Below are 20,938 nucleotides of genomic sequence, written 5' to 3'. Positions count from 1 at the left end.
GAAACAAAGGCAGCCTTTGCCTCCATCACTTGTGTGATGAGCTAATGGAGAAATCCGCTGACCATTATAAACCCACAATTCCACTGAAACCCAATAACAAATACATTTTGTGCTGGCTATCGATTTCACTAAGCTAAAAATTACCCGCAATGTTCTTGAGTTGCCTCGATTGCATCTTTTAGCTCCCTGTCCAAACGGGATGTGAGGTCACCAGTGACAGATTATTGGTTGTGACCTCATTGTGTTCTCCATGATGTCACTGTCGACAGATTCTTGGTGTGTGATGTCACTGTGACAGACTAGCCCCCGACCTCGAGGTTTGTTCAACATCTTTATGTGGACAGTGGGCAATTGAAGTGCAAATAAACTGATCCTTTCACAAGAGTTCACCAGGTGAGTTTGCGCCCACATGAAATCAAGTCTACAGACCAGCTTGTGTTGAGTTAACTGATCTCAACCCATGAAGGCAGTAGGCATGTTACCGATCGCAGGGCTCGGGGAGGTGAAATAAACAACCTGGACACCCACTCTTGTTGGCACTGAATCATGTGAGTGCATTGGCCTCCGTGTAATGCCCTACACAGTCAAATAGTTTCTTCAATCTCATTCTTCGTCTGATCCATATGAAGAAAGACCAAATTGAACTAGGCACCTCCAGAGCAGCTGGTGACATGTAGAATGAAACACCCTATATGCCATCAAGGGTTAAAGCCTTCAGGAAAGGAGGGGAAGAAAATTGGAAAGAGAAAAAGAGATTTACAAAATATCTAGACCGCGAACCCTCAAGGCAAGGACAAGACTCTGGACATTACTCCAGGGTTTCATTAATCGCCAAGCTCTATCTCACTAATAACTGGAAGACAGTGTATATTCAAAAAGCAGCGAGACATGAATCAGAGAATTACAGACCAGTTAGTCTAACACCAATTGTAAAGGAAATGCTCGAGAGAACTTTATGAGGCCACCAATATTCATCTAAAAAGCAGAAGGGACAGTCTCATGGATTTGAAAGCAGTACGTCATGCCTCATGAATCTACTGGAATTCTTTGAGGAGGTAAGCTGCAGCTTTAGATAGGGGAAGTTTGAGAAATACAAGGTACTTCAGTTTTTGGAAAATATTTGATGAAGTTTTGTAAGTGAGGTTTCTTTTTGAAAAGAAAGTGAGTGGAATTAATAACATTTTTTTCCATCAATTTTCTCCGTTTGCTATTCCATCCTGACTAGCATCACAATCAAGCCTGATTCTGGCCATCATCATTGTTCACTTACCTACACTTTCTGGAAAATGTTCCTGTAAAGAGTTCAGGAGAAGTTTTTTTTGCCCAGAGACGGATTAGAATCGGAGTGGCTGAAGGGGAGTGGCTGAGGTGACTAGCACAGATTCCTTTAAGGGGAGGCTCGGAGTGTATAGGGTGAGGTGAATTCAGGTAGGTGGAGCATAAACACTGGCATGGACCTGTTGGGCCAATCACGAGCGAAATTCTCCATCCCGCCCCGCCACATTACATCGTTACATCGGCCGGTCAATGGGGTTTCCCATTGTGGGGCAGCCCTACGCCGTCGGGAAACCCCCGGGCGCCGGCAAAACGGAGACTCCCGCTGGAGGAGAATGACGCCCCACGAGTTTCAATGCTGTAATTATTTGTCTCATACCAAGATTGTAAGAAATAGGAGTATGCATTGACCAGCCAGCCATAGAACATAGAACATACAGTGCAGAAGGAGGCCATTCAGCCCATCGAGTCTGCACTGACCCACTTAAGCCCTCACTTCCAGCCTATCCCCGTAACCCAATAACCCCTCCAAACCGTTTTGGTCACTAAGGGCAATTTATCATGGCCAATCCACCTAACCGGCACGTCTTTGGACTGTGGGAGGAAACCGGAGCACCCGGAGGAATCCCACGCATACAGAGGGAGAACATGCAGACTCCACACAGTCCTTCAAACCTGTTCAATAAAGTTTGTCTGCATCAGCTCCACATTCCTGTCTGCTCCCCATTTCCCTTGATTGCCTGAGAGATAAAAAATCTACCTTTGCATTAGATATACTCAATAATATATCCAGAGCAGAAACACTGGCTGATATTTCTCTCTGCAACAATGTGCTTGATCACTACCCCATCCACCACTTTAAGCATCATTCCCGCCACCATCGGCACACAATGGCAGGAGCGAATAGCATCTGCAAAGATGGATTGCAGCCAAGGCTCCTTTGCCAGCCAGCATCTCCCTAGCCCATAACCCTACTACCCAGAAGGACAAGGGCAGCAGGTGCCTGGGAACAACACCACTTGCAAGTTCCCCTCCAACTCACACACTATCCTGACAAGGAAATATAGGACACGATTTAACGGCTGCGTTACGCCCAGCGTGGATCCATGAGTGCCGGATAAACCGCGGGGGAGGCCGAAATCAGATTGGTGCCAGGTGCTGATCAGTTCACAATCTAAACGGCCCACATCCGGATCCGGATCCACATCCGGCAGCTTCCGGATCCTGCCTAAACGTGGCAAGACATCAATTGTCACCAAATAAGGGCAATCTCCATCTCATTAGTGAGAAGGACGTCCTGTCAATGGCTTTCCGGGAACTAACCTCAGTGGCCCTTATCCCCCAAGAGCCAACCTGTCATCCTGCTGTGGTCCTCAAAGATGCCGGGGATCTCCGAGTGTCCCAGGATGTAGCTGGGATGCACACACCTGCATGAACCTGAGGCGGTGTTCGCCCGCACACAAGTTCAACATTCAGGGAGTGAAATGAAGGGCGCTCCCTGATGCGCCGGTGCAGGCAACATGACATGCATGTCATCAATTACCCCCTGGACCTGGGGCGTCCCAGCGATGGCGGAGAATCCTGCAACCCGGCAATCTTGATGGGCTTGGTCCCACTCAAAGTTGATAAAGTCCGATGCCCGGGCATACAGGGCATCCATGACCTCACAGGTGCACTTGTGGGCTTGGGAAATGCCACACAAGTCCACGGTCAAGCCCTGGAATGAACCGATGGCATAAATGTTCAGGGCTGCGGTGACCTTGACGGCCACCGAGAGCGGGTATCCTCCTCCGCCACAGGGTGCCAAGTCTGCAAGCAGAGCCTGATGATCGAAAAATAGCATTATTGTTAACTGTAGCAGGCCCCCAGGTGATGGAGATTTACAATACATTTTTGAACAGGAGGAAGATGATAAAAGCTTTGATGCCATCATTAAGACATCACTGTACTCCGAAAAAGAACAAAACTTTCGAGCGGTACATAATTAGAACGTGCATGGAGAAGACAGACGAGACCTTTGATAGCTTTCTTACCGACCTCAAGTTGAAAGCACAAACGTGTAACTTCGTGACATTAAAATCCTCGATGATTCGAGATCAGATTGTCTTCCGGATGAATAATGATAAGGTGCGTGAACATCTCTTACGGGAAAATGAGCTTCAGTTAGAAGACGCAATTAAAATTTGCCATGGAATGAATTACCTGCGCAGCATATAAACACATTGAATGCACGGGGTTTTGGCACGAAAATCAGGAGCGATGCCGACGTCATTGATGTTGCAAGGCACTCGAAAGTAAAACGTGGTCTCAGCAATGGCAGCCATTTTAAGCGCTTGCCAGAAGCAGCCATTACGTGTAAAAGATGTGGAAACCTATGCAATGTCCAGCAGATGGAAACATTTTATGTCATAAGACAACAGAGAATCGTTATTCCACAGTGTCTGCGCAAATAATTACTGCAAAAGGTTCATGGGGGTCATCTTGGAATTGAGAAATGCAGGACATACGGTATATCGTCCAGGAATAAATAAAGATATAATGACAATGATGGAAAGCGTATCGCTTGTCAACTTTACCAATACTGACAAGCAAAGGAACCGATGGAGATGGGGTAATTTATGTCAGTTCTTTGGCAAAAGGTGGGGATAATCTTATTCTGCCTTGAAGGTAGAATATTTGCTACAACTGTCATGGTCTCTTCATTTAAGGAAAGATACATTTGCATTAGAGGCAGTTCAGAGATGGTTCATTAGGTTGATTCCTGGGACAAAGGAAAGGTGAGGAAAGATTGAGCAAGTGGGCCTATACTCATTGGAGTTTAGATGAATGGGAGGTAAGCTTATTGAAGCATATACAATTCTGAGGGGCCTTAACAGGGCAGATGCTGAGAGGATGTTTCCATTTTGTGGGGGCATTTAGAACTTGGGGACACAGATTGTTTTAGATCAAATGAGGATTCCTAGAACAGACTGCCTGAAGGTGTAGTAGAGACAGAAATCCTCATCTTGTCTAAACACCTAGACAAAAGACTGTGTTCATTAACAGTTAAAGATAATTAAAACTGTTTGAGCTGAGGGGGAAGATGGAGGGGTCTACAATTCATGGGCATTGTTTATCATGAACGTTCAAGAATTGGATGTCATCGAACATGAGGGGGGAAGGGGGGTTATATGGGGGGGGGGGGGGTGAGTACATTATTTATGGGATGACTGTTCATTTTCTTTTGGTCTTTTTCTTTTGTTTTATTTGGAGTGTCTGGGTGATGTTTGACTTTGTATATTGAAGGGGATGCTGTTTGGTGGATTGATACTGTGTTTGTTATTGTTGGTTATCTTTTGTTGTGTATTTGATGAAAATGTGGAAAATGAGGAGAGTAAAAAATATTTTTTTAAATAACAAAGGGAATCAATGACTAAAACTATGCTGGTTGCGAGTGAATTGATAAAGGAAAGAATGGGCTTTGACCATCTGGCTATATGGTCGACCAACTTGTTGACCCCAACGCAAAGCTCCAATGCAAAGAATGGCTGCTCCTGGGCAGCACGGTGGCACAGTGGTTAGCACTGCTGCCTTACGGCGCCGAGGTCCCAGGTTCAATCCCGGCTCTGGGTCACTGTCCGTGTGGAGTTTGCACATTCTCCCCGTGTCTGCGTGGGTCTCTCCCCCACAACCCCAAAGATGTGCAGGGTAGGTGGATTGGCCACGCTAAATTGCCCCTTAATTGGAAAAAATGAATTGGGTTCTCCAAATTTAAAAAAAATGTAAAAAAAAGAATGGTTGCTTGTTATAGCAGACAGCTGCTCAGAATTGGCAAGTTGAGATCAATACCAACCGACATGTACAAGAGAGGAGGTGGGGAGGGATCTAGAATTAGGGGATACTATTTCAAAATAAGGGGCAAAATTCTCCTACCCGCCCCGCCACATTTCTGCCCCGACCGGCCGGCGGGAGTCTCCGTAACACCGGCCGGTCAATGGGGTTTCCCATTGTGGGGCAGCCCCACGCCGTCGGGAAACCCCCGGGCGCCGGCAAAACGGAGACTCCCGCCGGCGGAGAATGACGCCCAAGAGGTCTCGTATTAAGATGGAAATGAGGGGGAATCTCTCCTCTCAAACAGCCGTGAACTGTTGCAATGCACTACCCCAGGCAACAGTGGAGTCTGAGTCATTGAATACATTTGGTTCAGTTTTTTTAAAATTCAGAGTGCCCAATTATTTTTTTTTCCAATTAAGGGGCAATTTAGCGTGGCCAATCCATCTACCCTGCACATCGTTTGGGTTGTGGGGGTGCAACCCACACAAACATGGGGAGAATGTGCAAACTCCACTCGGGCAGTGACCCCGGGGTGGGATTCGAACTCGGGTCCGCAGCACCGCAGTCCCAGTGCTAACTACTGCGCCACCGTGCTGCCCGACATTTGGTTCAGTTAGGAGCAGGAAGGAAAGTGGAGTTGAGGCCACAATCAGATCATCCCTGAGCTTAGCGAATGGAAGAATGGGCTTCAGAGGGCAAACTGACTCCTTCTGCTCCTATTTCTATGTTCTCATTATAATAGACGCACAGGAGATTAAGAGAGTGCTTGATCCAGGCTTTTAAAAAATATCAATAGGTATTGATAACAGAGGTAGAAATTCGTCCGTGGTTATGGAATTGCAGTATAAATTCGGCAACCCTCAGTGGTTTGAGGTTTTCTCCCACGGATTAGTATCTATGTGGTATAGACTCCCAGGGGAAGTGATTCCTCAAAATGGTTCTTAGAGGTCAGAGCCTGAAACATTCTCCGTCCGTTCACACCAGCGGGATTCTCCGTCCGTTCACACCAGCGGGATTCTCCGTCCGGTCATACCAGTGGGATTCTCCGTCCGTTCACACCAGCGGGATTCTCCGTCCGTTCACACCAGCGGGATTCTCCGTCCATTCACACCAGTGGGATTCTCCGTCCGTTCACACCAGCGGGATTTTCCGTCCGTTCACACCAGCGGGATTCTACATACGTTCACTCCAGCGGGATTCTCCGTTCTCGCTGACAGCAGTGGCGGGGCGAACTCGGATTGGAGAATCACAGTTTATTTGTCTCTCCACAGATGCTGTCTGACCTGCTGAGTATTTCCAGCATTTTCTATCTTTATTTGTGATAGAAGGATTAGGTGGGAGTTGAGGAGTAATTTTCTCACCCAGAGGCTGCATGGTGCCTGAATCTGACTGTCTGAAAGCGTGGTAGAGACAGAAATCCTTGTTGCATCTAAAAACACTTGGATAGGCCCGTGATCTGCCATACCTTACCAGGCTACGGGCCAAGAGTTGGAAGATGGGATTAAGCTGGATAACGTTTTTTGTCTGGCACCTACACAATGGGCTGAGGTCCTCCTGTCTCATAACTCTTTCTCCTTTTCCAACTCAGCACAGAGCAGAGATGAGGCTCGGGGGTGACCTTCTCTGTACGTTTTAGCACAACATCCAGGACCCCATTTGACAAATAGGCAATACCAAGACAAAAGGCAGTGCTCCATAACGGTTAAAGCAAGGACTCTAAAACTATGCTAGTTGTGCGTGGATTGATAAGGGAAAAATTGGGCTTTGACCATGTGTCGATATGGTCAATCAACTTGTTGATCCCCAACATAAGGCTCAAATGCGGAGATTGGCTGCTTGTTGCTATAGCAGACAGCTGCTAAGATTGGCAAGCTGGATCAACACCAACCTATATATACAAGAGAGGAGGTGGGAAGAGGGTGAATGTGTTGGGGAGAGGAGAGGTAAACAATAGTTACTGGTAACTAGAACATAGAACATAGAAAATACAGCACAGAACAGGCCCTTCGGCCCACGATGTTGTGCCGAACCTTTGTCCTAGATTAATCATAGATTATCATTGAATTTACAGTGCAGAAGGAGGCCATTCGGCCCTTTGAGTCTGCACCAGCTCTTGGAAAGAGCACCCTACCCAAACTCAACACCTCCACCCAACACCAAGGGCAATTTGGACATTAAGGGCAATTTATCATTGGCCAAATCACCTAACCCGCACATCTTTGGACTGTGGGAGGAAACCGGAGCACCCGGAGGAAACCCACGCAGACACGGGGAGGACGTGCAGACTCCGCACAATGACCCAAGCCGGAATCGAACCTGGGACCATGGATCTGTGAAGCAATTGTGCTATCCACAATGCTACCGTGCTGCCCTTAAGAACAAATAAATCTACACTATATCATTTTCCCGTAATCCATGTACCTATCCAACAGCTGCTTGAATGATGTTCCCTAATGTTTCCGACTCAACTACTTCCACAGGCAGTGCATTCCATGCCCCCACTACTCTCTGGGTAAAGAACCTACCTCTGATATCCCTCCTATATCTTCCACCTTTCACCTTAAATTTATGTCCCCTTGTAATGGTGTGTTCCACCTGGGGAAAAAGTCTCTGTCTACTCTATCTATTCCCCTGATCATCTTATAAACCTCTATCAAGTCGCCCCTCATCCTTCTCCGCTCTAATGAGAAAAGGCCTAGCACCCTCAACCTTTCCTCGTAAGACCTACTCTCCATTCCAGGCAACATCCTGGTAAATCTTCTTTGCACCTTTTCCAGAGCTTCCACATCCTTCCTAAAATGAGGCGACCAGAACTGTACACAGTACTCCAAATGTGGCCTTACCAAAGTTTTGTACAGCTGCATCATTAGAAATTAGGGGCAGGATTCTCTCAGCCCGGGCCGGGCCGGAGAATCCCCACGACTGGCGCGAATCACGCCACGCCAAACACCGAGTCCCTCCGCCGCCATCCACACCAGTTCTCAGCCGGCGGGAACTCAGCGTTGAAGGGTCGGGTGGCGGATTGTGGGGTGGCGGGGGGGGGGAGGTCCGACCCCAGAGGGGCCTCCGATGTGGCCTGGCCCGCGATCGGGACCCACTGATCGGCGGGCCGGCCTCTCTGTCTCCTGGCCTCCTTTCCTACGCGCCAGCGCCTGTACTCCTGCGCCATGTTGGGTCGGGGCTTGCATGGACAAGGGAGGCACCACGCATGCGCGGAAATCGCGTCGGTGGGACTGCGCATGCGCAGGTTCGCGCCGGACCCACTGCACATGCGCGCATCCCCCGGTGCCCATTCCACGGCCGGATCAGCAGCGTGAACCGCTCCAGCGCCGTGCTGGCCCCCTGTTGGTGCCAGAATTGCTGATCCTGGAATCAAGTTGACGCCGTCGGGAAACGCGACGGCGTTTCCGACGGCGTCGACACTTAGCCTCAGGATCAGAGAATCCCGCCCCAAAACTCAGAGTGTTTAATAGAATCTGGGACTTGGAATTCCCTTCAATCTGGCTCTTCAGTTATACTATGAAATAAATTTTTATAAACGTTTGAAATCAAGACTCCCACAGTTTCCTAAATTCCTCGATTCCAAACTCCATGCACATGGTGCACATGCATCTAATTAAGGTGATTTATAGGCAGTATTGGTTAAAAAAGGAAATTATGTGGCAATATATCATGGTTAGTGTCAGTCTTTATTACACCATATTTCCTTTCTATGAGGACACAGGAGAGTCTGCTAATCAGCAGTGAATGTAAAAAATAGGTAAAGAAATAGGATTTAAAAAGGGCTCAAGGTTTTTTATCTATAAATGTTGCTTCAGGTACTGACCACAGAGTATAGCCAAATGGGGTATTATTATTGATAAACCTTTCAGAGTTGATGTAATACATATGGTCATCAGATCCCATTCCTCACCATCAACACCCATGTTAAATGATTTAGGATTAGCTTTAATGTACTACTGTTTTTATTATGTTGCTCCATTTCACGTTTTTGTGTTCCCCTGGTTTTTAAAAAAAAAAATTCTGCTTGTTCAATATGTTGGCTTTTATGCTGTGCATTGATCAATCTCCAATGTCTGCTACGAATGACCTTTATTCACCTGGCAGTCTGTGTTAGCAGACTATTTGGCCAGAGGGACGCTGAGGGTTTAACTCAATCCCGTCTTATTCAATGTTCATGAGCCCACGACCGGCAAGGGATGCTGTGGAGTGGTCAGGAGTCAGGATCCAGTTCTGTATTTTCCATTCTGTCCCCTGCTGTACTGAGACCGAGACCCCCCCCCCCCGCTTTGTTCAGAGTAGCTGAAACCGGGGCAAGAACCTGCTGGTGGAATAACTGCGAGTTTATTGGCACTCACTGTTATTGGTGTATAAAACATCCAGCGATTCATGCTGAGTAAGTGAAATGGTGTGTGTTGTGAATCACCACAAATTGCAAGATGATTTTCACTGCTTCACCCTTAGTCTCATGAAAACTGGGGCTTGCCTTCAACCTCCCCTTGATTTTCATCAAATTGCTGCATTTGCACTGTTTAAACAATTTATTTATAATTAATTCACACATTGTGGGCGTTAAGCAATTACAGCCCATCCCTATTTGCCCTTGAGAAGGTGGTGGTGGGGCACCTTCCTGAGCCGCTGCACCCATGATGTCAAGGTCCACCCAATGTGCTGTTCGGAAGGGAGTTCCAGGAGTTTGACCCAGCGACATTGCAGGAACAGCGATATATTTCCCAGTCATGATGCTGTGTGACTTGAAGGTGGCAGCGTTCTCATGATCATAGCATAAAGCTAGGGCTGGTACTGAATGTCTGCACCTAATTTGACTCTAATTCATCTCCTTTCCATCACTCTGTTTCTTTTTCCCATCTTAAATCTAATTGGTTTAAGAGATAGAATGTTGGTCCTATCCTTCACTAGCTCACTCTCCCAGCAAACTGTAGTGCAAATTTGTTTATCAACTTGAAGGATGAGGTCCCTTGGGGATAGATTAAATAGACTGGGCCTTCATTCTTTGGAGTTTAGAAGGATTAGAGGTTCACATTCAAACATACTACATTCCCCCAGGGTTCGATAAGGTAGGTGCAGGGAGGATGTTTCCTCCAGCTATGGGTAGGGGGATGTCGAACATCAGTGACATAGAACATACAGTGCAGAAGGAGGCCAATCGGCCCATCGAGTCTCGAGTGACCAGTCTCAGAATAAGGACAGGCCTTTAGCATCGAGATGAGGAGGAGTCTCTTCACTCAGTGGGTGGGGAATCTTTGGGATTCTCAATCCCAGAAGCTGTGGAGGCTCAGTTCAAGACTGAAATCAATAGATTTCTACATAATAAATACATCAAGGGATATGGGGTTAGCGCAGGAAAATGGTGTTGAAGTAGAAGATCAGTTATCATCTCATTGAATGGTGGAGCAGGCTAACTGGCCCACTCCCACTCCCATTTCTTATCTTCTTTTGACGAATAAAATCTAAATGGAGGGTACTGCCAGGAGCTCCATTCAAGCAAACTCCAAGCCTGGGATCGTGACCTCAAAGTCTTTAGTCTGGGGAGGGAAGGGGCCAACCATTGCCATAGGTTGCTGGAACGATGCTTTCTATTTCCAGTGCAACATCTTCCCAATCATAGCTGTGACACTGAGCCCTGTCCCACACTTCAACACAAAGCACTCAGTGGAAAGCAGCGGAATCGAAATAAACTTTGAAAACATGTTTGAAACTCAGTGCCCGTGGAGAGTAACAATAAAGGTATTGCCAACGAAGTTAACCCGACGAGTGCAATTCTTTTGGCGCACATTGGTTCCTTTGTGTGCTGACATCTCCTTGCCTTTCTGAGAAGTCAGGAGTACGCAATGTGCAGGGGGAGCCGGAGAAAATTTATCTCTCAATTGGGAACAAGAGGCTCACTAATATCCAGTCTGCTAATGTAACCTTGCTTTATTAAGAAAGACCCTGGAGAACTCATTAACTCACAGTTTTGAAATGGCTGAGAATTAATGGCTGAGAAAATGTTTGTAAAGTTACACCCTGCCTAGACAAAAATGACTAAATTACAAACAAGTCACTGTCAGGGCCCTCTTAACGGAGTAGTAGAATTTCTTGAACGTGTTGTTGGTGCTTCCCAATCGTGGCAATGGAAAGGAATTTGATTGAGGGTTTAAGTGTGCTGACACCGTAGACAAACTCCCAGCAGTGTTTTCAAGTAAATCAATCACAGCAAGTTCTGATTAGCATCCTTCAGATCATTTAAATCTATTTTAGTTTAATCAGTATGTGTGAATGCTATAATTGGCAATTCAGGTTTATATATTCATTAAGCCGACTGTGGGAGAGTGAAATTATCATTAGCAAAGTGTGCCACAATCGCAGGGATGATTGAATAACAACTGAGTGTGTTAATTGAGATTCAGCAATTGATTGAACTCTGCAGCCTTGCGAAGGTAGCAATACTAAACACACCATCTCACACTTCCAACTCACTCATATTTTGGAACAAAGGGCAGCACGGTGACGCAGTGGTTAGCACTGCAGCCTCACGTCGCCGAGGTCCCAGGTTCGACCCCGGCTCTGGGTCACTGTCCGTGTGGAGTTTGCACATTCTCCCCCTGTTTGCGTGGGTTTCACCCCCACAACCCAAAGATGTGCAGGGTAGGTGGATTGGTCACGCTAAATTGCCCCTTAATTGAGAAAAAATGAATTGGGTACACTCAATTTTTTTTTAAAGAACGCATATAAGTATTCAATAGAAACAGAGACAGATTCACATGTGCACCCTCACACCACAGCATCACATACACTCCAGAAACAGAGACACACAGATATGACAGAAACATACACACACACCTGTGTGTGTGAAAATGTCACACGCACCCATACACTCACTTTACAGAAACAGATATACATTCATGAACTCCGACTCACTCTCAGACAGGACACTCATGCACTGTCACACATGTTCACATACAAATACATGCACTTCTCTTTCTAAATAACAAGATTTGAAAGGTTAACCAAGCTGGACAGACAAGACAAGAAGATGTTACTTTCATTACAATTATCTTGGTCAATTTGCAAAACATCCCCATCTTCCCAATATTAGCATGCAAATCATTTCCTAATTTGTGGGATAACCTTCACAAGACTGTACACGTGCTCCATTATGGGAGCTTCTTCAATTGAAACCTATGATTTACTATGCGATCGGGGGTCCATACAGACCCAGGACCCTGAGACGAGGTGGAGGGACTAAACACAGACTAGATATTTCCACAAAGAACAGAAAGACCCAACAGGAATAACAGAACCATTTCATTGAACGTGTGGATATTCAACCAAGCATTTACAGCACAGCACAGTCAAAGCACAGGGGAAATTCAAATCACTGAGGGAGATCTGTGGAAGAAGGCAAAATAATATATTTTAGAAAATGGAAAATTCAGTTATAACTACATCTATTTTGCAGATGTTGGATGATGGAAACCATACACAGAGTTCAAGAGCTGGAGAGGAAATTCCATATCTTAATGGTCAAATGTGGAAACATCACAATTCACTCAGTCACACCAATGCTAAAAATCCAATCCTAACATCAGGCTGAAGTAAGGTTGCCAACTCTTGCCAGCTTGCCCTGGAGTTTTCAGGAATTAAAGGTTAATCTCCAGTAGCACTGCTGCGGGCAACTTCCAGGAAAAAAAATCATCAGAATTTAAAAAACGATTGGGATCATTTTCCATGTTCTTTTCACGTTTAGCAAAACATTTTGGAGTTGGGATAAAATAACCCAAACCTAATCTAGTGGGGTAATGAAGAACCTGTTTACATTCTGATTGGCCCTGTGAAAGAGGGGTGCTTGCAGGATAGGGCTGTTGAGAAACCTCCAGGAATACGTTCAAGCAGAGTTGGCAACATGAGGGTGTAATTGGAATGAGGAAGGGCTGGGCAAATTTCACTGTAATCCAAGCAAGGCGATCTTCCCAGTGAAAATGTTGGGAAAACCCATTCCCATTTGCGGAAATCCTGATTAAAGCAAAGTTGTTGCCCTTTTTTATGTTCCGAGTCCTGGGTGAAAGGTCAAGGATTGGAGGCAGAAACCAGATCTAAAAGAGTCGGATAGAGTAAATCAGTAAGTAATGAACTAATCCTGGGTTTTAAAAGTCTGTAGCTGGTAGGAAGGAGGAAGACAAGACTTCCGCAGGTAAGGAGGTGTGAGGTCAAGTGAGTACATTTCACTAAAGCCTGTTATGTGCTATCAGAGATCAATGGTTTCTTGTTTGATTTGTTAATCCAGAAAGATTTTACATCTATTAAAACACAAATGAACAACCAATTGTAGAATTGGCTGATTTCAGTCAGACTGGGACTGAATTAGTTTTGCAGCGGCATCAACTCCCCAGGCCAAGAAATTGAGCTGCACGGTAGCACAGTGGTTAGCACTGTTGCTTACAGCACCAGTGACCCAGGTTCGATTCCCGGCTTGGGTCACTGTCCGTGCAGAGTCTGCACGTTCTCCCCGTGTCTGCGTGGGTTTCCTCCGGGTGCTCCGGTTTCCTCCCACAAGTCGCGAAACACGTGCTTGTTAGGTGAATTGGACATTCTGAATTCTCCCTCAGTGTACCCGAACAGGCGCCGGAGTGTGGCGACTAGGGGCTTTTCACAGTAACTTCATTGCAGTGTTAATGTAAGCCTATTTGTGACGCTAATAAATAAAGATTAAATGGCCTCAGCACCCCTTCCCCCCACCCGCTAATCATTATCCATTTGCCACTGTTGTAGGCATACATGTTGGATCCAAATAATAACTCAACCTTTCAGTCAAATAATAACCCAACCCTCTCTGTATTTGCTCGCACGGAAGGAATGGTGATGTGGGAGAGGTACTAGAGGTGCTGCTTGTGGATTTCTGATAGTACATGACAGGCTTTAGTAAAACATACTCACTTGTACCCTGAAAAAGTCAATGCCTTCTGGAAGGGGCATTCAAGAGGTCAAAACTAAAGATTTTAAAAATGTACTTCCTAGATTATCATAGAATTTACAGTGCAGAAGGAAGCCATTTGGCCCATCGAGTCTGCACCGGCTCTTGGAAAGAGCACCCTACCCAAGGTCAACGCCTCCACCCTATCCCCATAACCCAGTAACCCCACCCAACACTAAGGGCAATTTTGGCCACTAAGGGCAATTTATCATGGCCAATCCACCTAACCTGCACATCTTTGGATTGTGAGAGGAAACCGGAGCACCCAGAAGAAACCCACGCAGACACAGGGAGGATGTGCAGACTCCGCACAGACAGTGACCCAAGCCGGAATTGAACCTGGGACCCTGGAGCTGTGAAGCAATTGTGCTATCCACAATGCTACCGTGCTGCCCTAGAGGTTCAATATTGTCAGCATTGTATCACAGAGGGGCGTATAATGTCAGTTTTACATCATTCATGATCTGTTCTGACTGCGTTACATTATGGAGGATGTATAATGCTGTGTTAGTGTATAGTTCAGAATAATACAAACAGTCTGAGTTTGAGTCCTGTTGCGGCTGAGGTAGTCTCGGGACCTGCCTCCTCACCCTGCCCCTTAGAGTGGAAGGCAGTGGCAAACCGCCACACGAATAACACTGTCAAGTAAACAGCTTAGGATGAAGCATCAGCTGAGACTGAGTCAAGAACTTGCTTTCGGACAGAGCACACGCATGACATGACATGAAGATGTGTGTAACGTTACGGGAGATTTCCATTTTTCAGCATTGCGATCCTTTAGTAAAGAAAGAAAAAGCTTGATTTATTTTCATCAAAAAGGAAGCAGTACCCTCAGACACCTTTAGGGAAAAAGAAGTTTATACAACAAAGGGCTGTACTGATTTCAGAGTTAAACTGCTGCCTGTAAAGCACTTTATAATATTATCTAAAAGCCCTTGCTGACTGACTTGTAACTAAGGCCCTGTATCAGTTGTTTTAATTATGATTCTTGTGTTGCGATTTACTTGTCATGAACAGTGGCAATGTGTTCAGTTTACTGTGCAAGGTCTATTTTGTGACACTTCACTCATGCTCAGAATATTTCCTGGCCAACACCAGCTAAAACATATTCATCTGCTTCTATTTGTGGTTGCTTACGGTGTGAAAATGACTGCTGGAGTTTATACACTGCAACGGTGACGGGGTAGATGCTGAGAGACTGTTTCCCCTGACTGACAAGTCTACACCCAAGGGTCACAGTCCCAGAATGAGGGGTCAGTTATTTTGGATAAACCAATTAAGGAGCACCAAGGTCAGGAACTTTGAAAAATTGAATATGTGGTTGGTGATGCACTGGGAGATTTTGTATATTGGGGCATATTTTGCTACTTGACCAAGAGTCTGATTGGACATATTCCAGGAGATTTCATCACATGGCCTCTTGCCTCCAATCACCCCGCCTTTTACTCTTGTCATTGGTCACCTGACCCATCCATCCTGTGGTGCATCACCTTCCCACACCAATCAGAAAGCAAATAAAACTCTAAATTAACCAACCGGATGATTCTTGACCATGAAACAGCCCCTCATGAATAAAACACACTGGGCGGGATTCTCCGAAATGGAGGCAGAGTGTTCGTGCCGTCGTGAACGGCGTTGAGGTTCACGACGGCGCGAAACGGCCCCTATCCTGACCGATTCAGGGCCCGATAATGGGCTAGGAGTGGCGCCGCGTCATTTACGTGCGCCAGGCCTTGGAGCCGCGTCAAGGCGGCGCCGCATACATGACGCGGCCGGCACCGCATAACTGGCATCACCCGCGCATGCACGGGTTGGACGGCGCCAACCTGCGCATGCGTGGTTGCCGTCCTCTCCGAGTCCGCCCCGCAAGAAGATGTCAGACGGATCTTGCGGGGCTGCGGAAGAAAGGAGGTCCTCCTTCAGAGAGGACGGCCCGACGATCGGTGGACACCGATCGCGGGCCACACCCTATTTGAGGATGCAGGATCCCCCCCCCCCCCGCAGGCTGCCCCCCCCCCAGCGTTCCCGCGCTGTTCCCGCCGGCAGTGACCTGGGGCGAGATTCTCTGACCCCCCCCCCGCCAGGTCGGAGAATCGCCGAGGGCTGGCGTGAATCCCGCCCCCGCCGGTTGCCGAATTCTCCGGCACCGGAGATTCTGGGCGGGCGGGAATCGCGCCGCGCCGGTTGGCGCCCCCCCCCCCCCCCCCGCGATTCTCCGGCCCGGATTGGCCGAAGTCCCACTGCTAGGATGCCTGTCCCGCCGGCGTGGATTAAACCACCTCTCTTACCGGCGGGGCAAGGCGGTGCGGGCGGGCTCTGGGATCCTGGGGGGGCGCGGGGCGATCTGGCCCCGGGGGGTGCCCACCGGGTGGCCTGGCCCGCGATCGGGGCCCACCAATCCGCGAGCGGGCCTGTGCCGTGGGGGCACTCTTTTCCTTCCGCCTTCGCCATGGTCTCCACCATGGCGGAGGCGGAAGAGACTCCCTCCACAGCGCATACGCGGGAATGCCGTCAGCGGCCGCTGACGCTCCCGCGCATGCGCCGCCCGGCAATGTCAGCTGGCGGGGCGGGAATCAGTCCGGTGCGGGCCTAGCCCCTCAAGGTTAGGGCTGGGCCCCCCAAGATGCGGAGGATTCCGCACCTTTGGGGCGGCGCGATGCCCGAATGATTTGCGCCGTTTTTGGCGCCGGTCAGCGGACATCGCGCCGATACCGGAGAATTTCGCCCCAGGTCTCTGACACAGTCTCCAATGGTTAGATTATTAAATTATTAGACTTAAAGGCTGATAATTCCCCAGTACCAGGTGGCCCGCAACCTAGGCTTTAAAATAAGTGGCTACAAAGATAGTAGATGCATTGGTTATAATCTTTTAAAATTCCTTGGATTCTGGAAGGGTCCCAGTGGACTGGAAAATAGTTAATGAATCACCTTTATTCAAGAAAGGAGGGAGACAGAAAGCAGGAAACTCCAGGCCAGTTAGCCTAACTGAGAACTCAGGACATGATGTTCCTGGGCCATCCTTGCTGACATAACCAGGTTCACACCCAGAAAGAGTGTGAATCATATTCTGATAAATTTTAAATTCACTTAAAAATGCTTCAACCACTTGTTGGTTGTGGGGACTTCAGGTCCCCCCCCCCCCCCCCCCCCCAATGCCGGCTGTGGGGCCTTTAAGATCGGGGCACCCTTTAAAAATGACTGCCTGATCTCTGTTAGAGCCGGTTTTGCTGGCTCGATGAAGCCCCTTCCCATCCCACACAACCCCTGATTTTATTTGACTAAGTGTCAAACCTGGAGAGAAAACATTTTTAGACAGAACCTGACACTATGGGCGCAATTCTCCGGAAAGACGTCTAAGTGTGGGAGCAAACAGGAACTGCCACGAGCTTCCCTGCTCTCGGCCCGGCGAGCCGAGCAATGCTATTCAACGTTAGGCTGTTTAGCACAGGGCTAAATCGCTGGCTTTGAAAGCAGACCAAGGCAGGCCAGCAGCACGGTTCAATTCCCGTATCAGCCTCCCCGAACAGGCGCCGGAATGTGGTGACTAGGGGCTTTTCACAGTAACTTCATTTGAAGCCTACTTGTGACAATAAGTGATTTTCATTTCATTTCACTTCATTTTCAATTGTCACACATAAGTTGTACTGCCATACACACTGACCCATCCCTCCCACTGACCACATGTTTATTCACCCCCAGGTCCTCCAGTCAATGGCGCCGTCCCATCTGCAATGGCCCCACACCGCCCTCCTCCCAGGAGACCACCTCAGAGGAGAGCTCCGGGGATGCCATAGTCACTGCTTCTCAGCGATCATCCCCACCCTTCACCAGCGCAGATACACACACCTCTATGGGCAACGTTAGTGGACAGGCCTCTCTGGGGCACCACACAATCATTGATGCACATCAGGTGGAGGCAGGAACGCCCAGGTGAGACAGAAGTCAGAGGACTGTACGATCCCAGGACCCAGCTGGGTCCCAGTCAGATGCTGAACCTCTGGAACATATTTAGCCGGAGCTGATGGCGACGTTAGGGAGCGGCCGGGACATCCAGAGGAGGATGTCAACGACATTCCAGCAGGTCCATGGCCGATTGGAGGAATCCCAGATGTTAAGGGGACTGGAGATGTCGGTGGCAATGTGTGGCACCAAGGGCAACGCTGCTGGGGTGGCGACTGCAGTGCAGAGCCTGGTGCATGACATCGGCATCATGAGTGAAGGTGTCCAAGGCATCGCACAGTAGTTGACGGCCATGGCTGAGGGTCTTGCTAGGATGTCTGACTCACTGGGAGACGTGACCCAGTACCAGGCTGACCTTAATGAGGTTCTGTGGGACATATCCCACTCTGAGATGGAAGTCACTGAGGCGCTGCGGAGCTTGTCCCGCTCTCAGGTGGGCATTGCCAAGGTGCAGCAGGGCATGGCCCAGTCACTGAGGAGCATCGCCGAGGGCATTGACACCATAGTGCAGACATTGGGGAGCCGCCAGAGCTGGCAGAGCCAGATGATGCAGGGGCAGCCAGGGCTTGAACCAGTCGCCCTTCCGCCCGGGTGAACTCCAGGGCCCAGTGGGCACCGAGCGGGAGGATGGGGCACTGGGTCGGATCCATCCAATGGACTAGCGATGGTGGCCACCAGCTGCCCAGGGTTCCACCCTCTGATGAGACCACTGTTGCTCTTTATAATACTGAGGCTCTACTTATGATATGATGTTATGTCCCAACAGCGTCGCCAATACTGTGGGTATTTCTATTTATCTCGGTGAGCCACAAGTCTTTCCCTTATATCGGTCAAATGACCAGACAACCAGTTGGGACATCTTGTTGAAGTTGTACAAGACATTGGTACGGCCACACTTGGAATACTGTGTGCAGTTCTGGTCACCCTATTATAGAAAGGATATTATTAAACTGGAAAGAGTGCAGAAAAGATTTACTAGGATGTTGCCGGGACTTGATGGTTTGCGTTATAAGGAGAGGCTGGATAGACTGGGACTTTTTTCCCTGGAGCGTAGGAGGCTTAGGGGTGATCTTATAGAGGTCTATAAAATAATGAGGGGCATAGATAAGGTAGATAGTCAACATCTTTTCCCAAAGGTAGGGGAGTCTAAAACTAGAGGGCATAGGTTTAAGGTGAGGGGAGAGATTCAGAAGGGCCCAGAGGGGCAATTTCTTCACTCAGAGGGTAGTGAGTGTCTGGAATGGGCTGCCAGAGGTAGTAGTAGAGGCGGGTACAATTGTGTCTTTTAAAAAGCATTTAGATAGTTACATGGGTAAGATGGGTATAGAGGGTTATGGGCCAAGTGCGGGCAACTGGGACTAGCTTAATGGTAAAAACTGGGCAGCATGGACTGGTTGGGCCGAAGGGCCTGTTTCCATGCTGTAAACTTCTATGATTCTATGAGTCAGTTCAAAAGATGGTTTATTTACACACACTAGGATTACTTTGACATGCAAACACAATATCTACTACAAGTTAAACTACACCTATCAGCTACAATAACCTATACTTAACTTCAGGGTGACCGGCACCGTGCAAGTGGTTAAGGCCTTTATCTTGATCTCACGTGGCTGGTTTGAAGAAATGGCTCTGTCTCTGCTGGGCTCGTCCGTCAGCTAGCGATCGTTGGTCTTGAACTTGGCTGGCTGTTCCTGCGACACTTGGGCTGGCACAGGCAGGGTCCAAAAGAGGCAGAACACATGGCTGTGTCCCCTTTTATCTCTCTGGGATTTCGTGCTCTTTGGGGCGGTCCTTCATCTTGGACCCAATAGTTCGACAGGGCTCTGATCACTGCCTTCAGTTTTGGCCAATAAAGGGGCGGTTGCCTTGGAGGCTGGGCGGGTCCTTAGCGGTCATTGACTTTGGCAGTTGGGCTTTCTGAGTAAAGGGAGTGACGGCGATCAGTCTGCGGCTGTACCAGTTGCTTGATTGGAGTTCTATTGTCCTGGGAAACGGGCCATTAAAATGCAAACGAGCAGGGGTTTCGATCAGGTCTAGCTACCTGCATTTCAAATACACAGAAGCTCTGTATCTGTCTGAGTCCTGGGTTGGCCATAATTCCCATGGTCCTTTGCAGGTGGCCATCTCAGATGGCTACACCATGTCTCGCTGCCAGCACACTGGACAGGGCGGCACGGCTGTGCACGGGCCGCCAACAAGTGAACCGGGCCTTTCAGCCCTAGAGCCCCCAGAGGAAGCCCGCCAGGGGCATCAAAGGCAATGGGACGTGGTAAACTGGCTGCCTTCCCCTCTGATGTGCATCCTGGGGATTCACCTAGACATCGCAGGAGAGGAAGGAACGCCAAGCACATCGCGGATCACTGAGGTCACTGGAGGAGCAAGGGTAGTGTGGAGGTAAGAAGTGGAGTGTGCGTTGGGGGGAGGGGGCTTGTGGGAGGTTTCGGGGGAGAGGGAGGGAGACTGGGGATTGTGGGGTGGCACCATCGGGGTAGTGGGGCAGTGATGTACACTTGTACAAGGGACTTTAAAATAACCCTCACCACAGCCAGTATGAGGCCTCTGGCTCTTTGTTCCACAATGCAGGCTGATCACCAATCCCTCCAGACATGGCCAAGCCCCGTTCTCTCTTTCCCCCCCCCCCACATGTCACGCCCTGCCCTGGCACACCTTGCCACTGACATGTGCCTGTTGTGGGACCCGTCCCCTGGGTGATCAAAGGTTGGCTGCTGCATTTGCGGTACTGCCTCCACAGTGTTCAAGCACAGTGTCCATGCATTGAGGTGTGATTGGGATGCTAGGCAATGAGCCTCACATGCTATATGGCCCACCCACCCACGGGGATCCACTTGGGATGTGTGAAATGCTCACTTAACCATGATTGCAATAGCTTTAAGCCGCACAGCCAGAGGCCTCCAC

At 48.5% G+C, this 20,938-nt stretch overlaps 1 protein-coding gene across 1 annotated transcript in view; it reads left to right on the top strand.

Moving 5' to 3' along the window:
- The first annotated feature begins 1,036 nt into the window (after positions 1-1,036).
- Positions 1,037-20,938, top strand: part of LOC140398631 (uncharacterized) — a 97,894-nt gene continuing 77,992 nt past the window's right edge. The window contains exon 1 of the mRNA XM_072487520.1: positions 1,037-1,055. The gene's annotated coding sequence lies outside the window, so the exon portion shown is untranslated. The remainder of the gene's footprint in view (positions 1,056-20,938) is intronic.

The sequence above is a fragment of the Scyliorhinus torazame genome, chromosome 21, assembly GCF_047496885.1.
Source record: "Scyliorhinus torazame isolate Kashiwa2021f chromosome 21, sScyTor2.1, whole genome shotgun sequence".
NCBI classification, from domain to species: domain Eukaryota; kingdom Metazoa; phylum Chordata; class Chondrichthyes; order Carcharhiniformes; family Scyliorhinidae; genus Scyliorhinus; species Scyliorhinus torazame.
Note: the sequence above shows the minus strand (reverse complement) of the source record. Positions and strands in the feature narration are given on the sequence as shown.